Genomic DNA, 15,685 nt, shown 5'->3' with positions numbered 1-15,685 from the left:
ATCAAGCTTGCCGTGTGTATTACCCCTGGACCAGACAATGAAAGGCGACACCTCCCCTGAAATGGCTTAAACCAAGCCAATCACGCTTGGCGTATGTACTACCCCCTAGACCAGACAACGAAAGGCACAAAATTGTACAGGTCATACTACTTCTAAGGGTTTAATTCCAGGGCGGCCTAGCTCCTTGGGCCTCACTCAGGCCATGCGGAGAATCTGTAGGCCTACTTCTTAATTCCCTTAGGTAGTTGGGACTATTTTTCCAGAATTTTCACATAATGAAAGTTCTGGACTATTTTTAACCTGACCGTGGTTAAGAAGGAATCCCCAGGGACACTAACCAGAGTTACCCACTCGCCCACGTGGCAGGTATCGATCCACCCAACCTCTCCTATCTTTGCCTTTCCACATCATTAAGACAATAATGTAAGTAAGACAATAAATAAAAGAATAATGTTCCTACTGCTTATCTTGCGTCTGCGATTTCGACTCCAACCAATTGCCTTCAAAAAAGCGTGATTCCCGACCGGAAGGTCCAACTCGACTCTCGTCCGTCACTCGGGTCTTCTGTGGAGTCTCTAAACCCAGACAGTACTGCTATCCAGTTAAAACGTCCCTCACCTTCTTCCCCCCGCAGGGCCTCTTTTAACTAATGTGATACTAAAACCTAATTGTCCACCTACTGCAAACCTGGCTGTTGCTAGGAGACCGGCTCACCTCAGCCCTTAAAGGTACATTAGCTGCTAATTGGTGAACCTCTCCATTCTTTTAACTATGAATTTTTTAACACCCGATAGGTGAAATAAAATATCTGGGTTTTCTTATTGGCCTCTCTGGGGCCGGGAGAATGAAGAGCGTGTCACTGATAGGTTAGGTTGAAATTATGCGGGCAGTGGGCTAAAAAGCCCTCTTGTGATTTCTGATCTCCCCACTTGAGATTCTGTTTCACATCACCCTGCCACTTTGATCTGGCCCACGCCTTCATTAACCAGGTCCCACACTTGCCCTTGTTGAATCCTACCCCTCTCAGAATATCAAAAGTTAATCGGGGAATGCCTAGGGTTTGTGGGGGTGTATGCCCCCCTTGGAAGTTGCCTAGGGTTTATGGGGGTGACTACCCCTCTTGGAATTTGCCTATTTATGGGGGTGTATGCCCCTTTTGGACTTTAGGATTAGGTTTAAGTGTAGGGCTGGTGGATCTCTATGTTTAGCTGGCAAAGGTTAGTCTGCAGAATTTAAAGTCTGAGCTCCTAAGCCAGCTGCTTGTATAGGAAAATCGAAACCTTTCATTATCATGTGCCAGGACACATCATCAGTAATGCACTCTCGGATCTTCGGGTGTTTCGAGCCTTTACATTAGACACCCTCCTCGAGCCGGCTCCGTCAAGTTGATCAAGCTTGCCGTGTGTATTACCCCTGGACCAGACAATGAAAGGCGACACCTCCCCTGAAATGGCTTAAACCAAGCCAATCACGCTTGGCGTATGTACTACCCCCTAGACCAGACAACGAAAGGCACAAAATTGTACAGGTCATACTACTTCTAAGGGTTTAATTCCAGGGCGGCCTAGCTCCTTGGGCCTCACTCAGGCCATGCGGAGAATCTGTAGGCCTACTTCTTAATTCCCTTAGGTAGTTGGGACTATTTTTCCAGAATTTTCACATAATGAAAGTTCTGGACTATTTTTAACCTGACCGTGGTTAAGAAGGAATCCCCAGGGACACTAACCAGAGTTACCCACTCGCCCACGTGGCAGGTATCGATCCACCCAACCTCTCCTATCTTTGCCTTTCCACATCATTAAGACAATAATGTAAGTAAGACAATAAATAAAAGAATAATGTTCCTACTGCTTATCTTGCGTCTGCGATTTCGACTCCAACCAATTGCCTTCAAAAAAGCGTGATTCCCGACCGGAAGGTCCAACTCGACTCTCGTCCGTCACTCGGGTCTTCTGTGGAGTCTCTAAACCCAGACAGTACTGCTATCCAGTTAAAACGTCCCTCACCTTCTTCCCCCCGCAGGGCCTCTTTTAACTAATGTGATACTAAAACCTAATTGTCCACCTACTGCAAACCTGGCTGTTGCTAGGAGACCGGCTCACCTCAGCCCTTAAAGGTACATTAGCTGCTAATTGGTGAACCTCTCCATTCTTTTAACTATGAATTTTTTAACACCCGATAGGTGAAATAAAATATCTGGGTTTTCTTATTGGCCTCTCTGGGGCCGGGAGAATGAAGAGCGTGTCACTGATAGGTTAGGTTGAAATTATGCGGGCAGTGGGCTAAAAAGCCCTCTTGTGATTTCTGATCTCCCCACTTGAGATTCTGTTTCACATCACCCTGCCACTTTGATCTGGCCCACGCCTTCATTAACCAGGTCCCACACTTGCCCTTGTTGAATCCTACCCCTCTCAGAATATCAAAAGTTAATCGGGGAATGCCTAGGGTTTGTGGGGGTGTATGCCCCCCTTGGAAGTTGCCTAGGGTTTATGGGGGTGACTACCCCTCTTGGAATTTGCCTATTTATGGGGGTGTATGCCCCTTTTGGACTTTAGGATTAGGTTTAAGTGTAGGGCTGGTGGATCTCTATGTTTAGCTGGCAAAGGTTAGTCTGCAGAATTTAAAGTCTGAGCTCCTAAGCCAGCTGCTTGTATAGGAAAATCGAAACCTTTCATTATCATGTGCCAGGACACATCATCAGTAATGCACTCTCGGATCTTCGGGTGTTTCGAGCCTTTACATTAGACACCCTCCTCGAGCCGGCTCCGTCAAGTTGATCAAGCTTGCCGTGTGTATTACCCCTGGACCAGACAATGAAAGGCGACACCTCCCCTGAAATGGCTTAAACCAAGCCAATCACGCTTGGCGTATGTACTACCCCCTAGACCAGACAACGAAAGGCACAAAATTGTACAGGTCATACTACTTCTAAGGGTTTAATTCCAGGGCGGCCTAGCTCCTTGGGCCTCACTCAGGCCATGCGGAGAATCTGTAGGCCTACTTCTTAATTCCCTTAGGTAGTTGGGACTATTTTTCCAGAATTTTCACATAATGAAAGTTCTGGACTATTTTTAACCTGACCGTGGTTAAGAAGGAATCCCCAGGGACACTAACCAGAGTTACCCACTCGCCCACGTGGCAGGTATCGATCCACCCAACCTCTCCTATCTTTGCCTTTCCACATCATTAAGACAATAATGTAAGTAAGACAATAAATAAAAGAATAATGTTCCTACTGCTTATCTTGCGTCTGCGATTTCGACTCCAACCAATTGCCTTCAAAAAAGCGTGATTCCCGACCGGAAGGTCCAACTCGACTCTCGTCCGTCACTCGGGTCTTCTGTGGAGTCTCTAAACCCAGACAGTACTGCTATCCAGTTAAAACGTCCCTCACCTTCTTCCCCCCGCAGGGCCTCTTTTAACTAATGTGATACTAAAACCTAATTGTCCACCTACTGCAAACCTGGCTGTTGCTAGGAGACCGGCTCACCTCAGCCCTTAAAGGTACATTAGCTGCTAATTGGTGAACCTCTCCATTCTTTTAACTATGAATTTTTTAACACCCGATAGGTGAAATAAAATATCTGGGTTTTCTTATTGGCCTCTCTGGGGCCGGGAGAATGAAGAGCGTGTCACTGATAGGTTAGGTTGAAATTATGCGGGCAGTGGGCTAAAAAGCCCTCTTGTGATTTCTGATCTCCCCACTTGAGATTCTGTTTCACATCACCCTGCCACTTTGATCTGGCCCACGCCTTCATTAACCAGGTCCCACACTTGCCCTTGTTGAATCCTACCCCTCTCAGAATATCAAAAGTTAATCGGGGAATGCCTAGGGTTTGTGGGGGTGTATGCCCCCCTTGGAAGTTGCCTAGGGTTTATGGGGGTGACTACCCCTCTTGGAATTTGCCTATTTATGGGGGTGTATGCCCCTTTTGGACTTTAGGATTAGGTTTAAGTGTAGGGCTGGTGGATCTCTATGTTTAGCTGGCAAAGGTTAGTCTGCAGAATTTAAAGTCTGAGCTCCTAAGCCAGCTGCTTGTATAGGAAAATCGAAACCTTTCATTATCATGTGCCAGGACACATCATCAGTAATGCACTCTCGGATCTTCGGGTGTTTCGAGCCTTTACATTAGACACCCTCCTCGAGCCGGCTCCGTCAAGTTGATCAAGCTTGCCGTGTGTATTACCCCTGGACCAGACAATGAAAGGCGACACCTCCCCTGAAATGGCTTAAACCAAGCCAATCACGCTTGGCGTATGTACTACCCCCTAGACCAGACAACGAAAGGCACAAAATTGTACAGGTCATACTACTTCTAAGGGTTTAATTCCAGGGCGGCCTAGCTCCTTGGGCCTCACTCAGGCCATGCGGAGAATCTGTAGGCCTACTTCTTAATTCCCTTAGGTAGTTGGGACTATTTTTCCAGAATTTTCACATAATGAAAGTTCTGGACTATTTTTAACCTGACCGTGGTTAAGAAGGAATCCCCAGGGACACTAACCAGAGTTACCCACTCGCCCACGTGGCAGGTATCGATCCACCCAACCTCTCCTATCTTTGCCTTTCCACATCATTAAGACAATAATGTAAGTAAGACAATAAATAAAAGAATAATGTTCCTACTGCTTATCTTGCGTCTGCGATTTCGACTCCAACCAATTGCCTTCAAAAAAGCGTGATTCCCGACCGGAAGGTCCAACTCGACTCTCGTCCGTCACTCGGGTCTTCTGTGGAGTCTCTAAACCCAGACAGTACTGCTATCCAGTTAAAACGTCCCTCACCTTCTTCCCCCCGCAGGGCCTCTTTTAACTAATGTGATACTAAAACCTAATTGTCCACCTACTGCAAACCTGGCTGTTGCTAGGAGACCGGCTCACCTCAGCCCTTAAAGGTACATTAGCTGCTAATTGGTGAACCTCTCCATTCTTTTAACTATGAATTTTTTAACACCCGATAGGTGAAATAAAATATCTGGGTTTTCTTATTGGCCTCTCTGGGGCCGGGAGAATGAAGAGCGTGTCACTGATAGGTTAGGTTGAAATTATGCGGGCAGTGGGCTAAAAAGCCCTCTTGTGATTTCTGATCTCCCCACTTGAGATTCTGTTTCACATCACCCTGCCACTTTGATCTGGCCCACGCCTTCATTAACCAGGTCCCACACTTGCCCTTGTTGAATCCTACCCCTCTCAGAATATCAAAAGTTAATCGGGGAATGCCTAGGGTTTGTGGGGGTGTATGCCCCCCTTGGAAGTTGCCTAGGGTTTATGGGGGTGACTACCCCTCTTGGAATTTGCCTATTTATGGGGGTGTATGCCCCTTTTGGACTTTAGGATTAGGTTTAAGTGTAGGGCTGGTGGATCTCTATGTTTAGCTGGCAAAGGTTAGTCTGCAGAATTTAAAGTCTGAGCTCCTAAGCCAGCTGCTTGTATAGGAAAATCGAAACCTTTCATTATCATGTGCCAGGACACATCATCAGTAATGCACTCTCGGATCTTCGGGTGTTTCGAGCCTTTACATTAGACACCCTCCTCGAGCCGGCTCCGTCAAGTTGATCAAGCTTGCCGTGTGTATTACCCCTGGACCAGACAATGAAAGGCGACACCTCCCCTGAAATGGCTTAAACCAAGCCAATCACGCTTGGCGTATGTACTACCCCCTAGACCAGACAACGAAAGGCACAAAATTGTACAGGTCATACTACTTCTAAGGGTTTAATTCCAGGGCGGCCTAGCTCCTTGGGCCTCACTCAGGCCATGCGGAGAATCTGTAGGCCTACTTCTTAATTCCCTTAGGTAGTTGGGACTATTTTTCCAGAATTTTCACATAATGAAAGTTCTGGACTATTTTTAACCTGACCGTGGTTAAGAAGGAATCCCCAGGGACACTAACCAGAGTTACCCACTCGCCCACGTGGCAGGTATCGATCCACCCAACCTCTCCTATCTTTGCCTTTCCACATCATTAAGACAATAATGTAAGTAAGACAATAAATAAAAGAATAATGTTCCTACTGCTTATCTTGCGTCTGCGATTTCGACTCCAACCAATTGCCTTCAAAAAAGCGTGATTCCCGACCGGAAGGTCCAACTCGACTCTCGTCCGTCACTCGGGTCTTCTGTGGAGTCTCTAAACCCAGACAGTACTGCTATCCAGTTAAAACGTCCCTCACCTTCTTCCCCCCGCAGGGCCTCTTTTAACTAATGTGATACTAAAACCTAATTGTCCACCTACTGCAAACCTGGCTGTTGCTAGGAGACCGGCTCACCTCAGCCCTTAAAGGTACATTAGCTGCTAATTGGTGAACCTCTCCATTCTTTTAACTATGAATTTTTTAACACCCGATAGGTGAAATAAAATATCTGGGTTTTCTTATTGGCCTCTCTGGGGCCGGGAGAATGAAGAGCGTGTCACTGATAGGTTAGGTTGAAATTATGCGGGCAGTGGGCTAAAAAGCCCTCTTGTGATTTCTGATCTCCCCACTTGAGATTCTGTTTCACATCACCCTGCCACTTTGATCTGGCCCACGCCTTCATTAACCAGGTCCCACACTTGCCCTTGTTGAATCCTACCCCTCTCAGAATATCAAAAGTTAATCGGGGAATGCCTAGGGTTTGTGGGGGTGTATGCCCCCCTTGGAAGTTGCCTAGGGTTTATGGGGGTGACTACCCCTCTTGGAATTTGCCTATTTATGGGGGTGTATGCCCCTTTTGGACTTTAGGATTAGGTTTAAGTGTAGGGCTGGTGGATCTCTATGTTTAGCTGGCAAAGGTTAGTCTGCAGAATTTAAAGTCTGAGCTCCTAAGCCAGCTGCTTGTATAGGAAAATCGAAACCTTTCATTATCATGTGCCAGGACACATCATCAGTAATGCACTCTCGGATCTTCGGGTGTTTCGAGCCTTTACATTAGACACCCTCCTCGAGCCGGCTCCGTCAAGTTGATCAAGCTTGCCGTGTGTATTACCCCTGGACCAGACAATGAAAGGCGACACCTCCCCTGAAATGGCTTAAACCAAGCCAATCACGCTTGGCGTATGTACTACCCCCTAGACCAGACAACGAAAGGCACAAAATTGTACAGGTCATACTACTTCTAAGGGTTTAATTCCAGGGCGGCCTAGCTCCTTGGGCCTCACTCAGGCCATGCGGAGAATCTGTAGGCCTACTTCTTAATTCCCTTAGGTAGTTGGGACTATTTTTCCAGAATTTTCACATAATGAAAGTTCTGGACTATTTTTAACCTGACCGTGGTTAAGAAGGAATCCCCAGGGACACTAACCAGAGTTACCCACTCGCCCACGTGGCAGGTATCGATCCACCCAACCTCTCCTATCTTTGCCTTTCCACATCATTAAGACAATAATGTAAGTAAGACAATAAATAAAAGAATAATGTTCCTACTGCTTATCTTGCGTCTGCGATTTCGACTCCAACCAATTGCCTTCAAAAAAGCGTGATTCCCGACCGGAAGGTCCAACTCGACTCTCGTCCGTCACTCGGGTCTTCTGTGGAGTCTCTAAACCCAGACAGTACTGCTATCCAGTTAAAACGTCCCTCACCTTCTTCCCCCCGCAGGGCCTCTTTTAACTAATGTGATACTAAAACCTAATTGTCCACCTACTGCAAACCTGGCTGTTGCTAGGAGACCGGCTCACCTCAGCCCTTAAAGGTACATTAGCTGCTAATTGGTGAACCTCTCCATTCTTTTAACTATGAATTTTTTAACACCCGATAGGTGAAATAAAATATCTGGGTTTTCTTATTGGCCTCTCTGGGGCCGGGAGAATGAAGAGCGTGTCACTGATAGGTTAGGTTGAAATTATGCGGGCAGTGGGCTAAAAAGCCCTCTTGTGATTTCTGATCTCCCCACTTGAGATTCTGTTTCACATCACCCTGCCACTTTGATCTGGCCCACGCCTTCATTAACCAGGTCCCACACTTGCCCTTGTTGAATCCTACCCCTCTCAGAATATCAAAAGTTAATCGGGGAATGCCTAGGGTTTGTGGGGGTGTATGCCCCCCTTGGAAGTTGCCTAGGGTTTATGGGGGTGACTACCCCTCTTGGAATTTGCCTATTTATGGGGGTGTATGCCCCTTTTGGACTTTAGGATTAGGTTTAAGTGTAGGGCTGGTGGATCTCTATGTTTAGCTGGCAAAGGTTAGTCTGCAGAATTTAAAGTCTGAGCTCCTAAGCCAGCTGCTTGTATAGGAAAATCGAAACCTTTCATTATCATGTGCCAGGACACATCATCAGTAATGCACTCTCGGATCTTCGGGTGTTTCGAGCCTTTACATTAGACACCCTCCTCGAGCCGGCTCCGTCAAGTTGATCAAGCTTGCCGTGTGTATTACCCCTGGACCAGACAATGAAAGGCGACACCTCCCCTGAAATGGCTTAAACCAAGCCAATCACGCTTGGCGTATGTACTACCCCCTAGACCAGACAACGAAAGGCACAAAATTGTACAGGTCATACTACTTCTAAGGGTTTAATTCCAGGGCGGCCTAGCTCCTTGGGCCTCACTCAGGCCATGCGGAGAATCTGTAGGCCTACTTCTTAATTCCCTTAGGTAGTTGGGACTATTTTTCCAGAATTTTCACATAATGAAAGTTCTGGACTATTTTTAACCTGACCGTGGTTAAGAAGGAATCCCCAGGGACACTAACCAGAGTTACCCACTCGCCCACGTGGCAGGTATCGATCCACCCAACCTCTCCTATCTTTGCCTTTCCACATCATTAAGACAATAATGTAAGTAAGACAATAAATAAAAGAATAATGTTCCTACTGCTTATCTTGCGTCTGCGATTTCGACTCCAACCAATTGCCTTCAAAAAAGCGTGATTCCCGACCGGAAGGTCCAACTCGACTCTCGTCCGTCACTCGGGTCTTCTGTGGAGTCTCTAAACCCAGACAGTACTGCTATCCAGTTAAAACGTCCCTCACCTTCTTCCCCCCGCAGGGCCTCTTTTAACTAATGTGATACTAAAACCTAATTGTCCACCTACTGCAAACCTGGCTGTTGCTAGGAGACCGGCTCACCTCAGCCCTTAAAGGTACATTAGCTGCTAATTGGTGAACCTCTCCATTCTTTTAACTATGAATTTTTTAACACCCGATAGGTGAAATAAAATATCTGGGTTTTCTTATTGGCCTCTCTGGGGCCGGGAGAATGAAGAGCGTGTCACTGATAGGTTAGGTTGAAATTATGCGGGCAGTGGGCTAAAAAGCCCTCTTGTGATTTCTGATCTCCCCACTTGAGATTCTGTTTCACATCACCCTGCCACTTTGATCTGGCCCACGCCTTCATTAACCAGGTCCCACACTTGCCCTTGTTGAATCCTACCCCTCTCAGAATATCAAAAGTTAATCGGGGAATGCCTAGGGTTTGTGGGGGTGTATGCCCCCCTTGGAAGTTGCCTAGGGTTTATGGGGGTGACTACCCCTCTTGGAATTTGCCTATTTATGGGGGTGTATGCCCCTTTTGGACTTTAGGATTAGGTTTAAGTGTAGGGCTGGTGGATCTCTATGTTTAGCTGGCAAAGGTTAGTCTGCAGAATTTAAAGTCTGAGCTCCTAAGCCAGCTGCTTGTATAGGAAAATCGAAACCTTTCATTATCATGTGCCAGGACACATCATCAGTAATGCACTCTCGGATCTTCGGGTGTTTCGAGCCTTTACATTAGACACCCTCCTCGAGCCGGCTCCGTCAAGTTGATCAAGCTTGCCGTGTGTATTACCCCTGGACCAGACAATGAAAGGCGACACCTCCCCTGAAATGGCTTAAACCAAGCCAATCACGCTTGGCGTATGTACTACCCCCTAGACCAGACAACGAAAGGCACAAAATTGTACAGGTCATACTACTTCTAAGGGTTTAATTCCAGGGCGGCCTAGCTCCTTGGGCCTCACTCAGGCCATGCGGAGAATCTGTAGGCCTACTTCTTAATTCCCTTAGGTAGTTGGGACTATTTTTCCAGAATTTTCACATAATGAAAGTTCTGGACTATTTTTAACCTGACCGTGGTTAAGAAGGAATCCCCAGGGACACTAACCAGAGTTACCCACTCGCCCACGTGGCAGGTATCGATCCACCCAACCTCTCCTATCTTTGCCTTTCCACATCATTAAGACAATAATGTAAGTAAGACAATAAATAAAAGAATAATGTTCCTACTGCTTATCTTGCGTCTGCGATTTCGACTCCAACCAATTGCCTTCAAAAAAGCGTGATTCCCGACCGGAAGGTCCAACTCGACTCTCGTCCGTCACTCGGGTCTTCTGTGGAGTCTCTAAACCCAGACAGTACTGCTATCCAGTTAAAACGTCCCTCACCTTCTTCCCCCCGCAGGGCCTCTTTTAACTAATGTGATACTAAAACCTAATTGTCCACCTACTGCAAACCTGGCTGTTGCTAGGAGACCGGCTCACCTCAGCCCTTAAAGGTACATTAGCTGCTAATTGGTGAACCTCTCCATTCTTTTAACTATGAATTTTTTAACACCCGATAGGTGAAATAAAATATCTGGGTTTTCTTATTGGCCTCTCTGGGGCCGGGAGAATGAAGAGCGTGTCACTGATAGGTTAGGTTGAAATTATGCGGGCAGTGGGCTAAAAAGCCCTCTTGTGATTTCTGATCTCCCCACTTGAGATTCTGTTTCACATCACCCTGCCACTTTGATCTGGCCCACGCCTTCATTAACCAGGTCCCACACTTGCCCTTGTTGAATCCTACCCCTCTCAGAATATCAAAAGTTAATCGGGGAATGCCTAGGGTTTGTGGGGGTGTATGCCCCCCTTGGAAGTTGCCTAGGGTTTATGGGGGTGACTACCCCTCTTGGAATTTGCCTATTTATGGGGGTGTATGCCCCTTTTGGACTTTAGGATTAGGTTTAAGTGTAGGGCTGGTGGATCTCTATGTTTAGCTGGCAAAGGTTAGTCTGCAGAATTTAAAGTCTGAGCTCCTAAGCCAGCTGCTTGTATAGGAAAATCGAAACCTTTCATTATCATGTGCCAGGACACATCATCAGTAATGCACTCTCGGATCTTCGGGTGTTTCGAGCCTTTACATTAGACACCCTCCTCGAGCCGGCTCCGTCAAGTTGATCAAGCTTGCCGTGTGTATTACCCCTGGACCAGACAATGAAAGGCGACACCTCCCCTGAAATGGCTTAAACCAAGCCAATCACGCTTGGCGTATGTACTACCCCCTAGACCAGACAACGAAAGGCACAAAATTGTACAGGTCATACTACTTCTAAGGGTTTAATTCCAGGGCGGCCTAGCTCCTTGGGCCTCACTCAGGCCATGCGGAGAATCTGTAGGCCTACTTCTTAATTCCCTTAGGTAGTTGGGACTATTTTTCCAGAATTTTCACATAATGAAAGTTCTGGACTATTTTTAACCTGACCGTGGTTAAGAAGGAATCCCCAGGGACACTAACCAGAGTTACCCACTCGCCCACGTGGCAGGTATCGATCCACCCAACCTCTCCTATCTTTGCCTTTCCACATCATTAAGACAATAATGTAAGTAAGACAATAAATAAAAGAATAATGTTCCTACTGCTTATCTTGCGTCTGCGATTTCGACTCCAACCAATTGCCTTCAAAAAAGCGTGATTCCCGACCGGAAGGTCCAACTCGACTCTCGTCCGTCACTCGGGTCTTCTGTGGAGTCTCTAAACCCAGACAGTACTGCTATCCAGTTAAAACGTCCCTCACCTTCTTCCCCCCGCAGGGCCTCTTTTAACTAATGTGATACTAAAACCTAATTGTCCACCTACTGCAAACCTGGCTGTTGCTAGGAGACCGGCTCACCTCAGCCCTTAAAGGTACATTAGCTGCTAATTGGTGAACCTCTCCATTCTTTTAACTATGAATTTTTTAACACCCGATAGGTGAAATAAAATATCTGGGTTTTCTTATTGGCCTCTCTGGGGCCGGGAGAATGAAGAGCGTGTCACTGATAGGTTAGGTTGAAATTATGCGGGCAGTGGGCTAAAAAGCCCTCTTGTGATTTCTGATCTCCCCACTTGAGATTCTGTTTCACATCACCCTGCCACTTTGATCTGGCCCACGCCTTCATTAACCAGGTCCCACACTTGCCCTTGTTGAATCCTACCCCTCTCAGAATATCAAAAGTTAATCGGGGAATGCCTAGGGTTTGTGGGGGTGTATGCCCCCCTTGGAAGTTGCCTAGGGTTTATGGGGGTGACTACCCCTCTTGGAATTTGCCTATTTATGGGGGTGTATGCCCCTTTTGGACTTTAGGATTAGGTTTAAGTGTAGGGCTGGTGGATCTCTATGTTTAGCTGGCAAAGGTTAGTCTGCAGAATTTAAAGTCTGAGCTCCTAAGCCAGCTGCTTGTATAGGAAAATCGAAACCTTTCATTATCATGTGCCAGGACACATCATCAGTAATGCACTCTCGGATCTTCGGGTGTTTCGAGCCTTTACATTAGACACCCTCCTCGAGCCGGCTCCGTCAAGTTGATCAAGCTTGCCGTGTGTATTACCCCTGGACCAGACAATGAAAGGCGACACCTCCCCTGAAATGGCTTAAACCAAGCCAATCACGCTTGGCGTATGTACTACCCCCTAGACCAGACAACGAAAGGCACAAAATTGTACAGGTCATACTACTTCTAAGGGTTTAATTCCAGGGCGGCCTAGCTCCTTGGGCCTCACTCAGGCCATGCGGAGAATCTGTAGGCCTACTTCTTAATTCCCTTAGGTAGTTGGGACTATTTTTCCAGAATTTTCACATAATGAAAGTTCTGGACTATTTTTAACCTGACCGTGGTTAAGAAGGAATCCCCAGGGACACTAACCAGAGTTACCCACTCGCCCACGTGGCAGGTATCGATCCACCCAACCTCTCCTATCTTTGCCTTTCCACATCATTAAGACAATAATGTAAGTAAGACAATAAATAAAAGAATAATGTTCCTACTGCTTATCTTGCGTCTGCGATTTCGACTCCAACCAATTGCCTTCAAAAAAGCGTGATTCCCGACCGGAAGGTCCAACTCGACTCTCGTCCGTCACTCGGGTCTTCTGTGGAGTCTCTAAACCCAGACAGTACTGCTATCCAGTTAAAACGTCCCTCACCTTCTTCCCCCCGCAGGGCCTCTTTTAACTAATGTGATACTAAAACCTAATTGTCCACCTACTGCAAACCTGGCTGTTGCTAGGAGACCGGCTCACCTCAGCCCTTAAAGGTACATTAGCTGCTAATTGGTGAACCTCTCCATTCTTTTAACTATGAATTTTTTAACACCCGATAGGTGAAATAAAATATCTGGGTTTTCTTATTGGCCTCTCTGGGGCCGGGAGAATGAAGAGCGTGTCACTGATAGGTTAGGTTGAAATTATGCGGGCAGTGGGCTAAAAAGCCCTCTTGTGATTTCTGATCTCCCCACTTGAGATTCTGTTTCACATCACCCTGCCACTTTGATCTGGCCCACGCCTTCATTAACCAGGTCCCACACTTGCCCTTGTTGAATCCTACCCCTCTCAGAATATCAAAAGTTAATCGGGGAATGCCTAGGGTTTGTGGGGGTGTATGCCCCCCTTGGAAGTTGCCTAGGGTTTATGGGGGTGACTACCCCTCTTGGAATTTGCCTATTTATGGGGGTGTATGCCCCTTTTGGACTTTAGGATTAGGTTTAAGTGTAGGGCTGGTGGATCTCTATGTTTAGCTGGCAAAGGTTAGTCTGCAGAATTTAAAGTCTGAGCTCCTAAGCCAGCTGCTTGTATAGGAAAATCGAAACCTTTCATTATCATGTGCCAGGACACATCATCAGTAATGCACTCTCGGATCTTCGGGTGTTTCGAGCCTTTACATTAGACACCCTCCTCGAGCCGGCTCCGTCAAGTTGATCAAGCTTGCCGTGTGTATTACCCCTGGACCAGACAATGAAAGGCGACACCTCCCCTGAAATGGCTTAAACCAAGCCAATCACGCTTGGCGTATGTACTACCCCCTAGACCAGACAACGAAAGGCACAAAATTGTACAGGTCATACTACTTCTAAGGGTTTAATTCCAGGGCGGCCTAGCTCCTTGGGCCTCACTCAGGCCATGCGGAGAATCTGTAGGCCTACTTCTTAATTCCCTTAGGTAGTTGGGACTATTTTTCCAGAATTTTCACATAATGAAAGTTCTGGACTATTTTTAACCTGACCGTGGTTAAGAAGGAATCCCCAGGGACACTAACCAGAGTTACCCACTCGCCCACGTGGCAGGTATCGATCCACCCAACCTCTCCTATCTTTGCCTTTCCACATCATTAAGACAATAATGTAAGTAAGACAATAAATAAAAGAATAATGTTCCTACTGCTTATCTTGCGTCTGCGATTTCGACTCCAACCAATTGCCTTCAAAAAAGCGTGATTCCCGACCGGAAGGTCCAACTCGACTCTCGTCCGTCACTCGGGTCTTCTGTGGAGTCTCTAAACCCAGACAGTACTGCTATCCAGTTAAAACGTCCCTCACCTTCTTCCCCCCGCAGGGCCTCTTTTAACTAATGTGATACTAAAACCTAATTGTCCACCTACTGCAAACCTGGCTGTTGCTAGGAGACCGGCTCACCTCAGCCCTTAAAGGTACATTAGCTGCTAATTGGTGAACCTCTCCATTCTTTTAACTATGAATTTTTTAACACCCGATAGGTGAAATAAAATATCTGGGTTTTCTTATTGGCCTCTCTGGGGCCGGGAGAATGAAGAGCGTGTCACTGATAGGTTAGGTTGAAATTATGCGGGCAGTGGGCTAAAAAGCCCTCTTGTGATTTCTGATCTCCCCACTTGAGATTCTGTTTCACATCACCCTGCCACTTTGATCTGGCCCACGCCTTCATTAACCAGGTCCCACACTTGCCCTTGTTGAATCCTACCCCTCTCAGAATATCAAAAGTTAATCGGGGAATGCCTAGGGTTTGTGGGGGTGTATGCCCCCCTTGGAAGTTGCCTAGGGTTTATGGGGGTGACTACCCCTCTTGGAATTTGCCTATTTATGGGGGTGTATGCCCCTTTTGGACTTTAGGATTAGGTTTAAGTGTAGGGCTGGTGGATCTCTATGTTTAGCTGGCAAAGGTTAGTCTGCAGAATTTAAAGTCTGAGCTCCTAAGCCAGCTGCTTGTATAGGAAAATCGAAACCTTTCATTATCATGTGCCAGGACACATCATCAGTAATGCACTCTCGGATCTTCGGGTGTTTCGAGCCTTTACATTAGACACCCTCCTCGAGCCGGCTCCGTCAAGTTGATCAAGCTTGCCGTGTGTATTACCCCTGGACCAGACAATGAAAGGCGACACCTCCCCTGAAATGGCTTAAACCAAGCCAATCACGCTTGGCGTATGTACTACCCCCTAGACCAGACAACGAAAGGCACAAAATTGTACAGGTCATACTACTTCTAAGGGTTTAATTCCAGGGCGGCCTAGCTCCTTGGGCCTCACTCAGGCCATGCGGAGAATCTGTAGGCCTACTTCTTAATTCCCTTAGGTAGTTGGGACTATTTTTCCAGAATTTTCACATAATGAAAGTTCTGGACTATTTTTAACCTGACCGTGGTTAAGAAGGAATCCCCAGGGACACTAACCAGAGTTACCCACTCGCCCACGTGGCAGGTATCGATCCACCCAACCTCTCCTATCTTTGCCTTTCCACATCATTAAGAC

This window comes from Hypanus sabinus, chromosome 23 (genome assembly GCF_030144855.1).
Source record: "Hypanus sabinus isolate sHypSab1 chromosome 23, sHypSab1.hap1, whole genome shotgun sequence".
Taxonomy (NCBI): Eukaryota; Metazoa; Chordata; class Chondrichthyes; order Myliobatiformes; family Dasyatidae; genus Hypanus; species Hypanus sabinus.
Note: the sequence above shows the minus strand (reverse complement) of the source record.